General features: G+C 36.3%; 1 non-coding gene across 1 annotated transcript; it reads right to left on the bottom strand.

The window, feature by feature from the left end:
- Window positions 1-7859: 7859 nt before the first annotated feature.
- On the bottom strand, window positions 7860-7931 carry Trnat-cgu. Its single transcript has one exon. It is a non-coding gene; the product is annotated as a tRNA-Thr (tRNA).
- Window positions 7932-13006: the final 5075 nt, after the last annotated feature.

The raw sequence follows: 13006 nt of genomic DNA, 5'->3' as shown, positions 1-13006 counted from the left end.
TAACTCAAATATTTGATATTACTTCTTTTTATGCAGTCTTAGCTAAGTACACGACGACTTCGGCTTGTTATAAAACGTAGATCACAGTAATATTGTTGGCATGTTGGCAGCCCTACACAGCAGTCATTAGCTCCCGCCATCAACTGCTGGAGTGCATTACATCGGGTCACGTTTCGCCATTGTTCAGGCGACTATTGTTCCGCTCTGTCATAACTGCGCCCGCGCTTTCTAAATCCAACCAATGGTGGGTGAGCCACGCCCGGGGCCGCCCTGCAGAGGATCCCCCTTGATGCTGCTGATAACTCCAGGTAATGCGTCACTAGTTAGTCATCAAATTAGATATGACAGTCTTAAATCATGATGAGTAGTCGAAACACTTTGTTGGCAAATAGAATTCCTTGTAGCGAATTAACAAAACATTTAAGAATGAGCATTGAAGTCTGCGGTCAGTTTAATAATATTTTTGATGGGTGGAGACAAGTACTATCATGCTTGAACAGTGTCGGAACAATCACAGACAACAAGACACAGAACATTAAAGGTGATTGAGAATTGATATTGATTTTTAATCCCTACAATTTTATAAAACACTACAGGCCTTACTTTGCTCCGTTTTATGTGTCAGTTGTAAAACTAGACATACGGGCCAATTCGTGATTTAGACAGACTTGGCTCAAACTCATAACATAACTCAAACACCAACACAGTAGGTATATTTGGTCAATTTGTAAACACTACTTAGCATAATATAGATAACGGACATCCGAGAGACAATCCGGAGATGATATTTTTTATAGATGACCCAGTCAAATGTACAGGTTACCTGATGAAATTGGTTAGGTATCTGATAGTTGTAACCGCCTAAATCTACTTTTAAATGCACTAATTAAAGCCATACGGAAAATAAAACCAACCAGAGGTTTCACGTACCCTTTGAAACAACCATAACATGATTTTTAATAAAGTTGGTATTGAATTGGAATTTATTCATCTGTAAAGCAGCTTGTATGTTTACAATAAAGTTTATTGAGTCAAGACACAATGCTCTCTTAGTTCATTGTAATCTCTCTGTCGATCGAAGCCGCGCTTTGTTAATAGCCTGTTACGCACAAACTCAAATACGATGCGTTCAAACAACGCAGAATCAATGCATTATTTATACTATCTATATCTTAATGCCTGCCTCGGAGGCGTAGTTGTACTGCATGTGCGGTACGGCAGTAATCTGAGGTCCTGGGTTGGAATCCCGGGTCGGACAAAGCGATACTTGGGTGTTTCTACTCAGTATCAGCCCGGAGTCTGGGATTTGTGGTAGACATGACGATAGGCTCGCCCTCTATCATATAATGGGATTCAACACACTTTACGAAAAGTGGATGTCCTGGTTACGCTTCTGCATACCCTTTGACGATAAATGCGTGATGTGTGTATATGTTAATGCGGGATAGACACTTAGGACTATAACAATGTACATTTTAAACAGTAATTTAAATCAGTAGTGTTTGCCAAGATAGACTTGTTCTATAAATCAAAGTGCGATTTAAGTCTAAGTATAACCAATACAGCTAAGAATTATGAATTATATACGCAATAAATTATGAATATAGAAATGTTTAGAACATTACTGTGAAATTATTGTATTGAAAAAAGATCGCGCGAAGTATAAGGAGTAGACAGAGGCAATAACTGCACTCACATCCCATAATTTAAAGAATATCATATTATGAGCTCACCCTCTATCGATATGTGCGAAAGGAATTCAATATCCCGCAATACTCAAGTACGCTACCAGAGCAATGTAGAGCGGTTCTTAAGAACCAACAACAATGTAGCAAACCATTACAAGAACATTGTAGATACCTATCCTACAATACAATCCTATAAGTACTCAATACTTTTAGATGCCTTCACTTGTCTCGAGATTAAAGGTCAAATTGATTGAGATCTTAACTTTCCCAAGTTACAAAACATGTCAGATAAATACTTTGGTAGAAAGAATGTTTAATTTCTGTGGAATCTTATTCACAATTTATTTTAATGTAATAGATACCTTGGTCTTAGGTGTGTAGATATCTTCGCGATGTTATTCTTTCACAGTTAAAAATGGCGATACCTAAATTATGAATTTTCCAATATGTTTGGTCGATCTCAAGCTACAAATGGGGTGACAATTATTTATTCAAAAAATCAAGTGACCGGCGGAGTACATGGCGGGTGACCAATATCAGAGAGAAAAAGAAGGACAGTAATAATACTAACACACGAAACTTCAAATCAAAGATATCAAGCCGTACTCGAATCCCCCGTCCGTCCCAACTGTCCATTCCACTCACTAGGCTAAAGTAAAACTGCCTGTCAATACTTCTATAAATTCCTTACAGACATAAAACAAATTAAAATACAAATTGAATCCGGCCGCGAACGTTTACTTATAAAAGTAACATCGTTAAGATAATACCAACTGCGGTATAATTCATACGGATGTGCCGACTGCCGAGAGCCGTCCGAGATCATATCTGGCAACGGTTTCCAACACCACGCTCTAATGAGAGCCTTATCACACCATCGTACACCGAATCAGGGATTACATTCACTATGATTACTTAGATTCCGCGCGGTTTTATTGTAAACCACGAACGCTGTTATTTTATTTATTAGAGGTAATAAAGCCTAATAGGTACTGACATAGTTGGTACATTTAAATTATCATTACAAACGAAATAACAACTGATTAAAATTACAATATCTACATTCAGGGTTTCTTATTTAAAGTATTTAAGAGAACGTAAAATCTCTTTAAATTAATTTTACATTGCATATTATGTTATTATCAAATATATTAAATAATATACTACGTGGTCACATTGGAAAAGGATTCACGGTCTTCAATAGTCAGAGACTTAAGGATTCCTTGAAATGAAATCTTGGGGAATCAATGTAACAATAGATAATTAGATCCCAGGAGCGGTTGCTCCGTCAATAATCAATGCTATTGCCTGATCGGTGTTGCCAGTTAAAAATAAAATATTCTACCATTATTGGAATTATCTTGATTGTTTGGGAAAAGGTTTTGTTGCTAGTTAAATAATATTGGTTTTGAAATTAACTTGTTATCATTTGAATGAAGGAATTTCAAACTCTTACCGGTAAGGGTCACTTTCTAATCAATACAATGGATGTTACGTATTATGTCGTTTTAAAATCCACTTAAGCGGTCTCATAACAATATTTTGGATATTCTGTAATGTATTTCTCTGCTACTACTTAGTAGCTTATCAACATTTAGTATTATTATGCCGTAAATAGAAGAAATCAATGTGTATAATATTGTATTTGACCTTTTATATCTCGATGATACACTTTCTATTACTGGCCTATTAATATTTTATACACAACGCAATAGTTCGTTTATAATAAGAATATTATGTACTTCATTACTCCGCAATAAAAAAGCCAATAAAATATTTCACGAGTGTTCAATAAAATTGAAAATAAAATGTCCGCTGTCCAGTGTTGCCATGTAAATATTTTGACAGACGGCGTTCGGGCTGACAACCCCGGTCGGTTGGGCGCGGTATCGGCGCATCGGGGTCAATAAATCGCGGCGGACAAACGATCGCGGAGCACGCCACTGCGCGTGCCCCCCTCCACACCCTCCTCACCCTCTCAACCCTACACCAGACAAAGGGATTGATTCTGAGAACATTTAAACAGTATTTTATAAACATGTTGCCAGATTTGTCACAATTTATCAACATCTGTGCTGTTATTCAATAGCTGGGTGACAACCTGGGCGGTCTTCGTCTCCTTAACAGATTATTTTGCCATAAACAATTATTTGACATTCAATCAATATTGTGCAAAATTCCGTGCTTCTAAAGCTACCGATTTAGGGTGTCTAGTGTAGAAACAATTTATTAATTACCTTCATTTATTAAGTTAAATCACCAATGGTAATAGTAGTAGCATAACTATTACACTTGAATAAACTTGACTTTAAACATAAATTTGAAAAGGCATGATCTTACATTTACATTTATGTTGTACAAGTTACGATAGACTTCTTTATAAAGCGATATGAAAGCTATCGTAAACAGAAAATTAACAAAGAAATAATCTCTGTTAAAATCCAAGAATGTGCCACAAAATCAAACCAAAGCCTCTTGTCAGCCACTTCCACTCCGGCTAAGTAATACCTTCCTTGTCTCAACTTATATTAACATGTAATTCTGCGTGAGGTATAATCAGATTTCATAAATATTTGCCAACAATAAAAGTAATCAAGTATTGAATATGTAAAGGGCCGTCCGCCGCCGTCGCCGCTCCCGCACCTGCACCACATACACCTGTTCTTTGTTGTTCGATGCAAATTATGTTCTCACGATATTTTTATTTGGTTCAATCAATAAGTGACCCGTATAGTGGGATCAATAACGATAGTTTTGTTATGTGTCTTTGGGAAGAATTGAACCGCAAATACCATATTTTCATTGTTTAAAAACAATACATGCATCACTCAAGCAAAGTGATTGAATGAGTATTAGGAATACATATCAACAATTAAGTTAATTTCAGCATCACCTGTCACTTTGCACTAAGGACTTCACCTACTCCTCACTTAGGTATACAAAAACCTAAACGTTAAAAAGCAGCAGCGAACCTATTTACCCAACAATAAATCATAAGCATGTTTTTGATAAAACTGTAAGATTAACTGCAAAATCTCATCAAATTAACATTCTAAATATGAATATTTGAAGAGAGCTCGGCCAAACCCGTCCGGAGGCGCGCGGTCGGGGCTCGGGAGTGGTGGACGTCGGTGCACGACCGCCGACCGACGAGCCAGTTTCGTGACCGCGGCGCAATTACACGTCACGGCCCGCACAGACATCTCGCCGATAATTTATGTGAGCCGGCAGTGTTTCATTTTGCTCCTGGCAGACCCGCGCTGTGCAGATACCATGGGTCTGGGCAATTCAGAGATATCTTTATAAGACAATTTAAAACAAATATTTTTTGATCTTTAGCTTAACCTTTTACAATGTAACTTCTGGTGACGCAGATAATAAAATAAAAAAAATAAAATACTTTATTTATCACGTAGGCGAAGAAAGTTGCTCTTATGATACGTCAAAACAAAGCATAAGAATAATTATTATTATTTCTAAACAACTACTATATACCTATGGACATTTTAAATTAGGGATAAAATTTATAATAAAAGCAAGGTACAAACCGAAGAAACCAGCTCGGGCTGATAATATAATACTTGTCAATTTCTTCAAATCGCATATTTGTGATGTAGTTAAACACTTCTCTACATTGTATCTATTTTAGATGGGCAATGAAGTATTTTAAAAAAATATAGCGCAACTACAATATTTATACTTGTACATCAAACCTTAGCCTCGTATGTAATATTATTGTGCTATTACTTATAAAAAAAAACTTTTTTTTTAATGTTTAGGATAAAGTAATAATATATTGTCTAAAAATAAATACGCAAGATCTGTATGTTGTACTCACGTGGCCACAGTACCGCAGCGTGGAGCGCCAGCGCGGGGTCGTAGCGGGCGCAATCTATCTGCCACGGACGGCTCATTGTGTGCGTTTTTGTAAAAACACTCTTCCATCCGCACACATCTCGAAACACAACTGCTTCTATATGAATAGAGGAAGCATTCTACTTCGGATTGCAGATCAACTAATTTATTTTTGTGAGCTGACTGATTGAAAAGCTCGAAAACTCGTAAAAACTGATACGAGAATATTATTGTGATCAATTAACTGTCGCCACTAATTCTATTAGTTTGTCATTACGGATCTAAAGCAAGCTATAATTTTTTAAACATTCATAAGTTAATTCTTCTTATTTTACTTCTTACTAGTTTTATAAATGCAAAGGTTATAAAAATACTAGCTTTTGCCCGCGGTTCCGCCCGCGTTATAAAGTTTTCAGGCTAAAGTTTTCCGTTATAAAAGTAGTAGTTTCCGGGAGCCTATGTTCTTCCCAGGGTCTCAAACTGTCTCCATACTAAATTTCATCTTAATACGTTGGGTAGTTTTTGAGTTTAACACGTTCAGGCAGACAGATGCAGCGGGGGACTTTGTTTTATAATATATTTTTAGAACTTTTCAAGAGGTACAATCCCGTCATACATTATTGTTGCATAACTTTAACCGTTTACTCAGCGCACGCAACGGAAGCTCTCAAAACTAATAATTTTTCCCCGTTTTTGCAACATGTTTCATTACTGCTCCGCTCCTATTGGTCATAGCGTGATGATATATAGCCTATAGCACTCCGGGATCAAAGGGCTATCCAACACAAAAAAAAAATTATTCAGTTCAAACCGGTAGTTTCTGAGATTAGCCATTACTGCTCCGCTCCTATTGGCCATAGCGTGATGATATATAGCCTATAGCGCTCCACAAATAAAGGGCTATCCAACACAAAACGAATTTTTCAGTTCAAACTGGTAGTTCCTGAGATTAGCCATTACTGCTCGGCTCCTATTGGTCATAGCGTGATGATATATAACTTTGAGCACTCCACAAACAAAGGACTATTCAACACAAAAACAATTTTTCAGTTTGGACCGGTAGTTCCTGAGATTAGCCATTACTGCTCCGCTCCTATTGGGTATAGCGTGATGATATATAGCCTATAGTACTCCACGAACAAAGGGCTATCCAACGCAAAAAGAATTTTTCAGTTTGGACCGGTAGTTCCTGAGATTAGCCATTACTGCTCCGCTCCTATTGGATATAGCGTGATGATATATAGCCTATAGCACTCCACGAACATAGGGCTATCCAACGCAAAAAGAATTTTTCAGTTTGGACCGGTAGTTCCTGAGATTAGCGCGTTCAAACAAACAAACAAACAAACAAATTCTTCAGCTTTATATAATAGTATAGATAGAAGTATAGATTTGGACGTTTGTTAAAAATTAACTCAGAGATAGCTCAACAAATTTGCATGAAATTTGATACACACCTCGACCCTGTTCTGGCTTAAAACATAGGCTACTTTTTCCTGGTAACTTGCTCTCGTTGGAAATAATAACTACTATCTCTGATTTTATTATATAGATGGCGCTGTTGTCGTATAAATCGCGCTACGTTCGGCCCAGTGACGTGAAAACTTTTGTAGCGAGGCTTTAAGCGCGGGCAAAGCCGCGAGCAACACCTAGTATAACACAATACCACCATTATGATGTTAAAAACTGGAAACCCCTAAATTATCGGCAAAATGACCCAATTTTATAATTTTTATTTCAGTTAACGCAGAAAATAACTTTACGATGTACAGATTGCAAACCTTTAAATATAAAATGCTCGTCCGTCGTACTTTATGGTTCAAGATGACTCTTAAATAGTATGGTATTTTCTCGAACTATTATTAAAAAAACTCCCCACTGGTACAGCGTCGGACAGTTCGCGTGCCCCAACCTGCTTATCAGGGTAATTGTGCTGCTCTCCTTTGTATTAATATCCCACTGAATAACGGATACATGCAGAGTATGTTAAAATTACATTAACGTCTTAGGTATCCAGTTTTTACAAGCACCCGTGGTAATGTTTTTAATAATCACATGGTAACTCTCGTACGCTATGTCAAAAATACAAAAATAAATTACGTACATACCTATTTAAAACCTAACCTTTTTTAATATCTTTTCTTAAAAAAAAAAAATTGTTTTTGTTTTCGTAAGATCCCATAAATACTTTATTATTATAATAAATCTAAAATAACTATTTATATAAATTATAATATATTTAAGATACTATGCATTATTTCATATACTTATTGTTAAACTAAATTAAATGTTTAACTCAAAAATATATTAACATTATGCCTCCTGTGAGGATTGAACTCACGACCCCTGGTTTACGAGACCAGTGCTCTACCACTGAGCTAAAGAGGCGTTGTGACGGGTAGCTCTTGCCGGCCACCCCTATCCAGACAATAGATGAGATGTTCTATTATATACTTAATTGTAGGACAACTATAATTAATTAAAGTTAGAATTAAATACCAGACCGGCAAAGTCTCGCCGATATATTACATGACCAACATGTGAGTAGACACTAGACATACCTACTGAATAAAAAATAACATCGATGGCACCTGTGCGTAATAAATCAAAAACTTTACATGGAAGCCCCTTCTCTGAAAATTATTCTATTGATAATTATTTCAAACATTTTTCAACATACATATAAAAAAATAATCAGTTATTGTTTTTTTTTATATATTCATTAAAACGGGTCTCCTGCAATATACTTTTTGATTTACGATCTAATAATACATGCGAGCCATATTTTGATGATCATGAGCATCCTCTACTGAGAGGATTAAGTGTTAGTAGACTTGATATAAATAAGAAATCCTTATTGAAAACTTTTGAATAAATGTATAGCTCACGATACTTCCGTTCGCCTTTACAGCAAGTAAACTTACGCACCTATCTACTATTTATCCAAAAATTATATGGATCTTATAAACCTTTTCGGTGGTTGATTTTACCCCCGCTAGGCTATCGTAGTCTGTACTTACTGAAAGTACAAAGTACATTTACGCTTATCGCACGCTTGAAGCAATCTATCTGCGACCAAAAGGTCGAGATAATGAGTTTCGTTGCACCTCTGACCTTGTTCGCAAATTAACTTACAGTTTGTGGAGCACGACACTAACCTTTAAACTTTACATGAAACATATTGGAATTTGAAAATAAATACAAAACCTGCGATTACTCACTCTATAGCATAGGTACTTCAAATCTTACTTCTTGTAAATGCGAAAGTTTGTGAATGTAAAGGTTTGGATGAAGTTCGGAAATCAAAATATGTACATTTCTACATACTTAAGAAAGTAACACGTAAATTTAGTATAATGAGATCCCTGAAACACAAATGTAGTTACCCGAGCCACGATAACTCGTATGTTTATCAGTCCATCTGTCCTAAAAGGTAAATTACCGAATAAAATCCTACATTTATTGAGCATTTGAAGCCATCGGTTTAACGAGCTACAATCAGGTACATCTGCAATTAGAAAAGAAATTATAGTTGGTCAATAAAAATGCCATGAGTGGTGAACGGGCGCGTGGGCGTGGGCGCTCGCCTCTCAAATTATATTGCATTTGTTCAATAAATTAGGGCAGTGCGGTGCGCAAACGCACGCTCGATAAGACGACAGGGATTTAACTTTCGATTTATCAGGGTCCTAGGTAGGTCTCTCTCATACTAGAGTCTTTATTGGTTACTATTGCCAGAATATGTAAAGTAAAGTATATATAGTTTACACGCAGTAATTCCTGAAAATATAGATAATATGATTCTGAAAAATGTATGAATCTAAGATTCCACGTAATTCTGCTTAAGAATATGAGTTTAATGTCGCGCGGGACCTATGTGTAATCTAAATTAATTTTCAACATCCGAAAACTATGACTCGGCAAATAATTACTATACGATATCTGCTTGAAACTCGTTATAAAGAAACTTCGTAGTAAGGAGACCACGTTGCCCGAGGCGGCGCTCGCGCCTCTGTTTTTCTTATGTAAATGCATAGTATCTCCACTAAAAGTTTCAATTACACGCGACATCCTTAATTAGCCCCCACGGACCCCTCCATCACGGTAATGAGGTCCATGCGCATTTCTAATTACCCTAATCACTATTAATATGTTTAAATCATCGGCTACTGGGTGTTCCCACTATAGTATTATGTGACGTTCGGATGGGAAATCAATGAGTCTATTAGGCCCACGATGGGATTAAAGGTCTCTTTGTAATTGGAATGGCTTTGTAACGGCGTACATATTAATTTCTAATGGTAGTCGATACATTCACATATGATAATTAACTTTTGTTCCTGGCCCCGTATATCGTTTACTTCTTGACGGATGCATACAGTCTTATAATATGTATAATATGTAAATGTCAAATTTTAAGTAAGTATACAAACTGTATAGTAATCTTAGGTTTAGTAATTTTTCAGTATTATTTTCACAGGATATACCATAGTGATACGTTTTCATTAACCTGAATTTAAATATAAAACAAACAATTACCTTCAAAGAGGTACACAATATTACGTAAAACGAAATATTATGTTGTTTAAAAAAAATGCTTCAATAACTTTATGTAACATTTTACCTTTTTATTTATTTGTTGATTTTTGTTTTGTTTATTAAATTTGCACACAAGCAAATCAACTTAAATAAAATATAAGAATCAAAAGAGTACAAAATATGACGATCTTATCGTTCGAGGCAACATCTTTTAGACAACTATAGGATGAATATAAAATAAGGAGAAAGAGAAGACTGTCTAGTGAAAAGAATAATAATTTGGGTTATTAAAAAGATTATAACCAATAATAAATACATAAATAAACGCATAATATACATCCATAAAATATACACATATGATATTTATATACATTCATAAACAACCAAAAGTATGCCTAAAATTAAACATGGTAATCTGTATTACGTCTGCACTTACTCGGTATAATAATAAACAATTTTACATAAATGCCTCTTATATTTTTATCTAACGAACTATAAAAAATATTGAAATGAACAAGACCGCCATAATTTTAATTATAATTCCGTTTCTTCGGTTTTATCGCACAGATAACATATCACGATTCAACGTAATCAAAACGTTAATATAACCTTCTCTTATCTGTAATCAATATTGAAATTACTGTTTTCTTAATTTTATTTTTGTATTGACATTATTATTGTTATTAAAGAAATTAAGTTTATAAGTAATCAGCGGCCCAGTTAAATTATTTCGTTCTGCCTTGTCCTTGCAAAACAAAATAAATCAATAATTAAAAAAATATATAGGATTTTTTTTTAAAAGGAGACACAGTTATAAGAATAAAGGGCAATAACCAGTTGAAAGCAAAGGAATAAAGAATGGAAAAGGTTTTACAAAAATGAACAATGTTGACAAAAATACGTCGGTACAATTCTGTCATCGTTTCGTGGAACGTCACGGCTGCAAAACACAATAATATAATATAATAATGATATCCGTCCTGCATTATACACTGTCCCACTGCTGGGCACAGGGCTCCTCTACTACTGAGACAAATTAGGCCTTAGTCCACCACGCTGGCCTAGTAGGGATTGGTAGCCTTCACACACCATCAAAATTCCTATAGAAAATTTCTTATGTACGCACGTTACATAACGATGTTTCCCTTAACCATTAAAGCAAGCAATAATTCACAAAGCATATTACAAAAGTCAGAGGTAAGAAGTACGATAAAATGCTCTTGGGTTTGCAACCTGCGGACATTCGTCTTGCTGCACTCCTAACTTGGCTATCACCGCTTATTTATCATTAAAACGATAATATTGTTAATCTATATACTATTATATAAAGCTGAAGAGTTTGTTTGTTTGTTTGTTTGTTTGTTTGAACGCGCTAATCTCAGGAACTACCGGTCAAAACTGAAAAATTCTTTTTGCGTTGGATAGCCCTTTGTTCGTGGAGTGCTATAGGCTATATATCATCACGCTATACCCAATAGGAGCGGGGCAGTAATGGCTAATCTCAGGAACTACTGGTCCAAACTGAAAAATTCTTTTTGCGTTGGATAGCCCTTTATTCGTGGAGTGCTATAGGCTATATATCATCACGCTATACCCAATAGGAGCGGGGCAGTAATGGCTAATCTCAGGAACTACCGGTCCAAACTGAAAAATTCTTTTTGCGTTGGATAGCCCTTTGTTCGTGGAGTGCTATAGGCTATATATCATCACGCTATACCCAATAGGAGCGGGGCAGTAATGGCTAATCTCAGGAACTACCGGTCCAAACTGAAAAAATCTTTTTGCGTTGGATAGCCCTTTATTCGTGGAGTGCTATAGGCTATATATCATCATGCTATGACCAATAGGAGCGGAGCAGTAATGAAACATGTTGCAAAATCGGGGAAAATTATGAGTTTTGAGAGCTTCCGTTGCCTGCGCTGCGTAAACGGTTAAAGTTATGCAACAATGATGTATGACGGGATTGTTTCACTTAAAAGTTCTAAATAATATAACAAAGTCCCCGCTGCATCTGTCTGCCTTAACGTGTTAAACTCAAAACTACCTAACGTATTAAGATGAAATTTGGTATGGAGACAGTTTGAGACCCTGGGAAGAACATAGGCTCCCGGAAAACGACTATTTTTATAACGGAAAACTTTAGCCTGAAAAACTTTATAACGCGGGCGGAGCCGCGAGCAAAAGCTAGTTTTATATATTATCAAAACCTTTAGTTACATTATTATCAGCCCTATATTTTGTTGCTGGATAGAGTAATTTTTACCATAGACGTAGATGTACTCTACTGGGTGATGAGAAGTGTAGACATCCTCCGGTTTACTTAACTCAAGTAATAAACTTTATTTTTCATTTTATTAAAATGCTTTTAACGCATGATCATCAAGTACACCTTATGATTTACTTACGTAATAATGATTGGATCGTAAGTTGCGCATTATTTTAAAACGAGTACTATTGTGAATAAACATAACCGATGCTTCTTCCGACCGTCATTTAAAGACTGTTTAAAACAACTAGTGCTTAAGAAGTAAACGCAACAAAAGAATTATGGACACGAACAGCTAACACACCGTTCACGCTTAATGACTTCTCGGAAACGAACTCGGATGAAAGTCTGCCAACACGCTGCACCGCGGACTAACCGCCAGATCGTATTGTATCTCGTTTACGACCCACGAATCCGAATGTCGCTCGATAAATTCAAATATCGATTTGTAAAGTGGCGAAATAAAATCGTCCGGGCCCATTTGACCGGCCACTTGTGGCCGTTAAGGCGATAAACTGCGGAGATAGGGTTAGGGCGGGTGTTTTCGACCCGCGCCGTGGCAGTACATGACACCACTTAGGCGTTACAAACTGGGGCCGGTCCTAATTAACCCGCGACCGTCTCCTGTGGCCTGTCGCGTCGCGCGCTTCTTACAGAA

Source organism: Manduca sexta, unplaced genomic scaffold, assembly GCF_014839805.1.
Source record: "Manduca sexta isolate Smith_Timp_Sample1 unplaced genomic scaffold, JHU_Msex_v1.0 HiC_scaffold_194, whole genome shotgun sequence".
In the NCBI taxonomy this organism is placed as follows: Eukaryota; Metazoa; Arthropoda; class Insecta; order Lepidoptera; family Sphingidae; genus Manduca; species Manduca sexta.
The sequence above is the reverse complement of the archived record's forward strand: the minus strand, read 5'-3'. Positions and strand labels throughout refer to the sequence as shown.